The 9325-nt window shown below is 36.1% G+C and overlaps 1 long non-coding RNA gene across 2 annotated transcripts in view; it reads left to right on the plus strand.

The window, feature by feature from the left end:
• LOC102477675 (uncharacterized) overlaps window positions 1-9325 on the plus strand; it is a 363527-nt gene that overhangs the window by 131512 nt on the left and 222690 nt on the right. The gene's annotated exons all lie outside the window — the stretch shown is intronic.

Consider the following 9325-nt stretch of genomic DNA (forward strand, 5'->3'; position numbering starts at 1 on the left):
AAGAGAGAAAGCAACCCTCTCATGTGGGATGACTGTACTGCAATCCCTTCTCTGTTTCTCCTTTTGGGAATTTTGGGAAAGCATGCACATGTACCCCGTGTGTTTTTCAACCCACCAAATCCAGGATGCAAACGACACAGTCAGCCATGTGGAATCCAGCTGCCTTAACCATCACACCACCAGCTGAACCCTGTGTTTGAATTTTTCTGTAACTGAAGTTTGCCTCTTTAAAAATATGTACTCTGAAATGACTAATTTTGCCATAGGGCAGGCACCACCATGCCCTGAAATTACTAATTTTATAATACTAATATGTATCACATATTTTGATTCCTCATTTAAACCATAGTTGACATAATCTTTCCTTAGCTTAATGCTTCATGTTTATAATAAGTATAAAATGATGTAATTTAACCGTTAGAAGGAAAGTTAAAGATTGTCTTTGATCATAGACTATACTTTGGAAGAGAAATTGCAGGTCATCCAAAGTCAACTTATTTCCAGTGTTAGACTCTTCTAATTTGCATTTGATGATATCTTTTTGGGAGAGGTTTTTGCTATGGGGTGTGCGCGCTTGCCAGACAGACAGAGACAGACAGAGAGACAGAAAACGAGAGATCATCCCTCAGGGGGGATGGCCACGCTGCAATCCCTTCTCCTCCATTCTCCTCTCAAGATCTTGGGCATGCACGCACAAGCGCCCGGTGTGAGTTTTAAGCCACCAGGTCCGAGACGCGAACCACAGCTGACTACATGGGAGTCCAGCGACATAGCCATTACGCTAACTGCTGATCCCCCATTCGATGATTTCTGAATGACTGTTAAATCTTTCTTTAGAAAGCTCATACTGGTTTTGGACTATGAGAAATAGCCTTCTTAGACTGAGCATCCACCTTTTTCCCTATGACTTCTTCCATGAGCCTTAACATTTATATTCTTGGGTCTAATCGCTCTTTCTGACAGCAGCCTGCTGGGCATTTTCAGTCAGTTCCCATATATATTCTCATCCGTTCTCATCAGGTATCTTCTCTAAAGCCTTTAAATACTGACACTGCCCCTGCCCCCATGTGCAGTATTTTTAGTACATTCAGCAACCTGCTTGCTTTTCTATGACTGCTTCTTTTTTTGTGAAAATCCTTTTACAATGTGTGGTCTCTACCCAAGCTCCTTAAATGAGCAGATTATTTCTTGTTCATTTTAACCTCATGCATGAGTTACATTGATACTGGTTGCATTTCAGACAAATGTGAGGGAATGATCTCTCCCCAGGAATGTGAATGAGAGCTGATGACAATATGAATGAAAACTGAGAAAGACATGTTTTTGCCTGGCTGTGGCATATTGCTTAAAATACATTGTAGTTCAAAGAAAATGAAGAGCAAAACTCAAATATTAATGACTTCAAGAAAGTGTCTGATGAAGAATTGCATTAGGGTTGGGGTAAGCTGAGAGACATGATAAGAGAAAATTTAAAAGGGAAGTTGAAGTGGCAATTCTCTTCTAGAGATCTAAGCAAGAAATTGTCAGGAAGGCAAATTCCCTTCATACAAGCTAGTACAAGCTTTGATGTTGCAAAAGATTATACCTTTGACTTATATAATGTATTTGCATTGGAATGAGACATTTTGTCAAAATCAGAGGTCGGATTGGCATATACATCATCTTCTCTTAACCTTCATGTTGGAGTTTCTTTTAGGTGTCACTTGCCTATAATTGGCAGATGGTGCTAGTTTTTAAACAGTAAAATAAATTCAGTCACCTGCTGAATGGTTTTTGGCATAGAACATCAGCACTGTCATATTTCCAACTTGTCACATTAGTGGGATATGCTGTGATAGGAAACAGACTTTTGCTGCTTAAAGAGTGTAATTCAGAAATCTGTATCAACGTTTGTCAAATGTCACAACAGAATAGATGGCTGTGAGAGGAACCCCTCACCTGACACCCTTCACTTCTTTAATTCTACTTGATTTGGTGGAATTTTTGGAGGAGGAAGGGGGGAAGGGGAAGATAGGAGATAGGAAGCTAGGAGTCTTTTGTCAATTCTATTACATGAGCTTTCAAAGCAGACCTTGGGTAACCTCAGATTTTGTACCGTATTATGTGTTTGACTGAACAGTGTCATATTTAGCAGTTTTATTACTTCAAAACATGTCATTCTCACATATCTGATCTGTCCTTCATGCCACGATAGGAGTGATCTTCCTGAAGTACAGGTTATGAAATGTCACATGTTTTAAAAAAACCTTTCAGAAACACCCTTAACAAGCTTTTAATCACGTTGTTTGTTTTCAAATATCTTGATTGAGGTCTATTTTGCATATCATGTATGTCTTTTTTTTTTTCAAGTATACAATTCAATGACTTTTAGTAAATTGACAAAGTTGTGTAACCATCATCATAAATCAGTTTTAGGGAACCAGCAGTTAGCGTAATGGCTATGTCGCTGGACTCCCACGTAGTCGACCGCGGTTCGTGTCCCGGACCCGGTGGCTTAAAACTCACGCCGGGCGCGTGTGCGTGCGTGCCCAAGATCCCGGGAGGAGAATGGAGGAGAAGGGATTGCGGCGTGACCATCCCCCCTGGGGGGTAATTTCTCGCTTTCTGTCTCTATGTCTCTCTCTGTCTGTCTGGCGAGCGCACGTGCCCTATAGTGAAAAAAAAACCCTCTCAAAAAAAAAAAAAAAAGAGAAAAAAAAATAAATCAGTTTTAGAATATTTTTATTATCTTAATATGGTTCCTTGTGCACATCTATCTTTCCTAAGAAAACATTAATCTCTCTTTTTTGAATCTTTGCCTTTTCTGAATATTGCTTATAAATTAAACCATATAGTATGTAGATTTTTGTGTCTGACTTCTTTTATGAGATTATTTTTCCTGAAGGAAAATGCACTAGTGAGCACTAGGTAGGAACTGACTCCCAGGGGCCACATAGGTAGGACTGGGGACCTGCCCCTCCTTACTTGGGGGCTCATGGTTAGGGCACAGCTGACTCTACTCGTCTGCTTTTTTTTCTATATGTTCTGTTGTTAATTCAGAAATTCCCTTTGCCTTGCTCTGGAGATTATATATATATATTTGGTTTATGCTCAGGGATCCTTGAGTATGCCAGGCATGTATGTATGTATGTGTGTGTGTGTGTGTGTGTATGTGTGTATATATATATGTGTGTGTATACATTATATTTATATATAAAATTTGCTTTTATAGGAGAATAGTATTCCATTGTTTAGATGATGGACATTTAGCTATTTATAATGCCCTCTACCTCTCTATTCTTACAATCTCTACCATAGAGTGTGGACAATCAGTATATATTAATGCCCCTCTATTGGGGATAGGGGATACTAATAAATAATACTGCAAAGAAATGTGTGGACATGTATTTTCATTTTTCTTGTGTAGATACCTAAAAGAATTACTGGATCATAAAGTAAATTTAAATTTAACTTTTTAAGAAACAGACAGATTTACTAAGTAGTTGCACCAGCAATGCGTGAGAGTTCTAATTTCTCTACATCCTCTCCAACATGTGTTGTCATGTGTTATTTTTAATTATAACTATTTTAATAAATAAGAAATAATATCTAATGGGTTAATTAGCATTTTCCTAGTGACTAATAATGTTGAGCATCTTTTTATATGCTTATTAGCCAATTGTATATTTTTAAAAAAGAAATGTCTATTCAAATCTTGTGCTAATGTTTTCATCGGTGGTTTGACTTTATTAAAATATTCTTATTATTTTTAAACATTTGAATTCTATACATCATTTGACTTAGAAAGAGAATTTACACAAATGAACTATAACTTAGACCAGTTCAGTTGAGATTCCTATACACGTTATCAGCAACAGGTAAACCATTTCTGTGCTTCACAAATATCTTGCCTCTATTTTTCTCCCTGATTTTCTTCCCTCTACCGCCCTCCTTCCACACTGTCTCCAGTGTCCATAACTATTTTCACCACTTTTATGTCCTTCATTCTTACAATCTCTACTGTAGAGTGCAGTCAGTGCATATTAAGTGGAAATATACATTATTTCTCTTTCATATCCTGGATTACTTCACTCAGCAATAAATATTCCATATTCGACCACTATCTATCAAATGCCAGGGTCTTGTTGTGTGTTACGGCTGAATAGTATTTCACAGAGTATATGTGCCACAGTTTTTTAATCCATTCATCTGTTAGTAGACATTTGGGTTGGTTCCATGTCTTAGCAATTGTGAATAATGCCATAATAAACATTAGTGTATTAGTGTGTGAGCACTTTTCTGACTGAGCATTCTCCTGTCCACTGGGTTGATATTCAGGAGTGGAATTGCTAGATCATACGGTAGTTCTATTTGAAGGTCTTTGAAGAACCTCCATTTTGTTTTCCATGGTGGCTAGACCAATTTACATTTCTGCCAACAGTTTAGGAGAGTTCCCCTTTCACCACAACCCCACCAACACTTAGCATTTTTTGTATTTTTAATCATTGCCATTCTGACGGTGGTCAGGTTGGTATCTCATTGTGGCTTTAATCTCCATTTCCCTTATGATGAGGGGTGTTGGGAATTTTGTTATATGCTTTTTGACTGTTCATATGTCTTAGAGAGATTTTTATTCAGCTCATTTTCTCATCTTTTAATTAGGCTAATCTTTTTTTTTTTTTGGTAGGGTGCTTGAGTTCACTGTGTATTTTGGTTATCAGTCCCTTCTCTGACATGTAGTTCATGAAAATATTCTCCCATTCCAAGGATTATTGATTCACACTAATTACTGTGTCCTTTGCTGTGCAGAAACTTCTTAATCTGATGTAATCCCACTTGTCTATTTCTGAAACTATTGCCTGTGCTTTGGAAGTCTTATTTAAGAAGTCTTTGCCTACCCCAATGTCTCCCAGAGTTTCCCCAGTATTTTCCACCAGTAGTCTGATGTCTTAGGTTTAGATCTTTGATCCATTTTGAGTTGACTTTTGTTAATGATGAAAGACGGGGGCCAAGTTTCACCTTTCTGCAAGTAGATACCGAGTTTTTTCAGCACAACTGTTAAAGAGGTTTTCCTTTTTCCACTGGATTGACTGGTATCCTTTGTCAAAAATCAGTTGGCTATATGTTTGTGGGTTTATTTCTGGAGTCCCTAATCAATTCCACTGGTCCACCTCTCTGCTTTTGTGCCAATATCATGCTGTTTTGATAATTACAGCTTTAGAGTATATTTTGGGGTAGGAGGTGAGATCCCACTCATTCCACTCTTCTTATGCACGATTGCTTTGGCAATACAAGGTCTTTTATGATTCCAGACGAATTCTGTGATTGTCTTTTCTAGATCTATGAAGAACGTCTCTAGTAATTTGATTGGAATTGCATAAAATATGTAGATGAATTTGGGTGGAATTGCCACTTTGATCACATTCATTCTTCCAATCTAGGAACATGGATGTCCTTCCAATTTTTGTGTCATTTTCAATATCTTTTTTATTTGCATTTTTATTACATTCTCTTTTATACAGTCAATCATATTATTTAGCTTTCAAAGTGAATATTTCAACATGTGAACATTTCTCCCTAGTACAGTTGATAAAACTATAAAATATCTTTAACAGATAATATGACATTTCTTTGTCACATTAATGCTTTCAACATATTTTTAAAAATTCTTATAACTTTCTTTGTAAAGGCCTTTGACTTCCTTAATTAAGTTTATCCCTAGGTATTTTATACCTTTTGTAACTATGATAGAAAGGATTCCTTTCTTCAGTTCTACCTCAGTCAATTTATTATTTGTATATAAAAGTGATATAGATTTTTGGATGCTGATTTTGTATCCTGCCACTTTACTGTATTCATTTATTACTTGAGAAGTTTCTCCATGGAAACCTCTAAGTATACCATCATGTCACCTGCAAATAAAGATATTTTCAACTCCTCTTTCTCTATTTGAATCCTTTTCTTATTTTCTTTTTTTCTGATTGCATTGGATAAAACTTCCAGCACCATGTTTAAAAGAAGTGGAGGGGACCAGCAGTTAGCATAATGGCTATGATGCTGGACTCCCATGTAATTGACTGTGACTTGAGTCGTGGACCCAGTAGCTTAAACTCACACCAGGCATGTGTGCATTCATGCCCAAAACCCTGAGAGGAGAATAGAGGAGAAGGTATTGCAGCATGGCCTTCCCCTTTGGGAGGGTAGGTTTTCACTTTCTGTCTCTCTGTCTCTTCTTTTTGGTGAGTAGAATGGGGTTAACTCTTTAAAAGTTTTGTAGAATTCAGAAGTGAAGTCATTAGGACATGGGCTTTTTTTTGGGTGGGGGGTATTTATTACTGATTCCATCTCATGGCTTGTTACAGGTCTATTCAGACTATCTATGTCCTTCTGATTCAGTCTTGGTAGATTTTATACTTCCAGGAATGTGTCCATCTCCTCCAAGTTCTCTTGTTTATTGGCATATAGTCCCTCATAGTATCCTCTAATGATGTTTTGTATTTCTATTGTGTCTGTGTCGTAACACTGATTGTTTCATACATATTTGATTTATCTGGTTCTTTCTTTCTTCTTAATCAGTGTAGCTAATGGTGTCTTGATCTTTTTAATCTCTTCAAAGAACTAGCTTTTGTTTTAATTAATTTTCTGTATAGTTTGTTTATTTTCTATTTCATTTATTTTTGCTTGAGTCTTTATTATTTATTTTCTTCTGGCATTTTTCATTTGTTTATTTTTCCAATTCCCTGAGGCATGATGTTAGGTTGTCTATTTCAATCTTTTTCAATCTTTTTCTTATGTGCACTACTTGCTATGAATTTTCCTCTCATGACTGCTTTCGTGGTGCCCCATAGATTATAGAAACCAGTGTTCTCATTATCGTTTGTTTTCATAAATCATTTGATTTCAGACTTAATTTCTTTGGTTGCTGAGCAGTCATTCAGAGGTAAGTTGTTTAGTTTCTGCATGTTTATGTATTTTTGAGTATTTTTCCTTAAATTAATATCAAGTTGAATTCCATCATTTTCAGAGAAAATGCTGGATATAGTTTCTATGCCTTTGAATCTGTAAAGGCTTGACTTGTGGCCTATCATAGGGTCAATCTTTGAAAAGGTTCCATGTGGGGGTGAGAGAAAAATGCTTATTTTGTGGTCTTAGGGTTGAAAGTTCTGTAGATGTATGTCAAATGCATTTGAAATAGAGTATTGTTTAGGTCCTGTATCTCTCTGCCTATTTTTTGTCTAGAAGATCTGTCTAAAGGATATAATAGGGTTTTGAGATTCCCCAACAACTATAGTGTTATGTCTCTCTCTCCTTTTAGCTCTAGAAATCTTTCTTTTATGTATTTAGGTGCTCCTGAGTTGGGTACATAGATATGTATAAGCATTATGTTTTCTTGACAAATTAGCCCTTTATTTAAAATGTGTGTTTATTTAAAATGTGTGTTTCTTCTAGGCAACAGAAAATTTAATCCATTAGCATTCAACGTCATTATCAATATTTCCAGACATGTTCCTATTATTAGGTGAATCATTTTCTTGGTTGTTTTTTGTTCTCTTATTTCTGTCTGTCTGACTTTAATTTTCCTGGTATAGCACTCCCTTCAGAATTTCTTGAAGAGCTGGTCTGGAGCTTATAAATTCTTTTAAGTTTTATTTATCTGAAAAAAATTGTTTATGTATTTTTTCTCAGATAAATGATAATCTTGTCAGGTATAGTAATCTTGTTTGAAATTGTTTCTCATTTAACACTTTGACTATATTTCCCCATTATTTCCTTTCCTGTATTGCTTCCAATAAGAGGTCTAACGTTAACCTGATGGGATAATCTTCATAAATAACTTGACGTTTCTCTTTTGCTAATTTTAGTATCTTGTCTCAGTCTGTGGTTTTGACCATTCTGGCTATGATGTGCCTTGGAGAAGATCTTGGGTTGATTCTATTTGGGGTCCTTTGTATTTCTTGCGTCTGGATATTTGAATGCCTCTATAGGTTTAGAAAGTTTTCTTCCAGGATTTCATGGAATATGTTGTCAATCCCTCTATTATTTTTTTCACCTTCTGGGATACAAATTATTTAAATGTTTGGGTGCTTAATGGTATCTAGTATTTCTTGTATATTGTCCTTGTCTTTTTTTTCTTTTTAAGTCTTTTCGATATTTTTCTAGGTCAAAGGTCTTCTACATTCAAGATTCAATCTTTTGTGTGATCTAATCTGCTTTTAATACTTTTGAGGGAGTTTTTAATGTCCTGTTTCATAGTCTTCACCTCTAAACAATTCTGTTTTATTCTTTTTTATGGTGTCTTTTTCTTTTTTCAAATCATGAATGGACTTTTTCACCTTCTGAATTCATTGTCTCTTTTCTATTGCATTTCATTAAGTTTTGTGACTGTAAATATTCTGAATTGTTTATCTGACACTTCCACACATTCCATTGTATTATCTGTAAATTGATGTTTTCCATCAGGAGAGAGACATTTTGTTGGTTGCTCACATTTCTTGTGCTTCTGTGATGTTTTCTAGTCATCTGGTGATTTATACATTCCTTCTTAAATTCTTTGAGTTAATCCTGAGCATTCAAAGGCATGCAGGAATAGGTGACTGGTGATCTCTCTGCTGCTATATTTCCCTGATGCTCACAAACAATTTGCACTGTTGTCACTTATTTTGGATGATTCAAAGAACTCCCAGTTTCTAGAGAACAGTGTGCTTGAGACTGAGCTGCTGAGCTTTATTCTGGAAGTTAGAAAGGATCTCTCTGTATGCTTCAGAAAATGCTGAAGTCTTAAAATTCAGGGGTATCAGGCAGAGGAGAAGCCACAGTTTCTGCAACTCAATGTCCCTGCTCAGAAACGGATGTCCGGATGGGCCAGGGAGGTGTAATAGGTTTTCTCAAAGTTCCAGTTAACACACCTAAGATTTAAAAGGTGAGTGAAGGGGTGAGGATGAGCCATGGGTGTCTGTCACATGGCCTTCAGGTACAAGTGACCTGCAGTATGGCAAGGCCTTTTACTGGAACGAATCAGTTGTTTGCCTTTTTAAATTGAGTTATAAATTTTTTTCATATGTTCTAGAGATAAGACCATGATTAGACATATGTTTTGCAAATGTTTATCTCCAAGTCTATAGCTTATATCTTCATTTACTTATTGGTATCTTTTGAGTTGCAAAAATTCTGAATCTTAATGAGGTCCCATTTTTCAATTTTTCTTTTTGGACCATGCTTTTCATGTCATGTCTAAGACACTTTTACCTGTACTAAAATCTTGAAATTTTTCTTCTGTGTTTTCTTTCAAAAGTTTCATTGTTGGGGGAACCAGCAGTTAATGTAATGGCTATGTCGCTGGACTCCC

This window comes from Tupaia chinensis, unplaced genomic scaffold, assembly GCF_000334495.1.
Source record: "Tupaia chinensis unplaced genomic scaffold, TupChi_1.0 Scaffold000197_1, whole genome shotgun sequence".
NCBI lineage: Eukaryota > Metazoa > Chordata > Mammalia > Scandentia > Tupaiidae > Tupaia > Tupaia belangeri.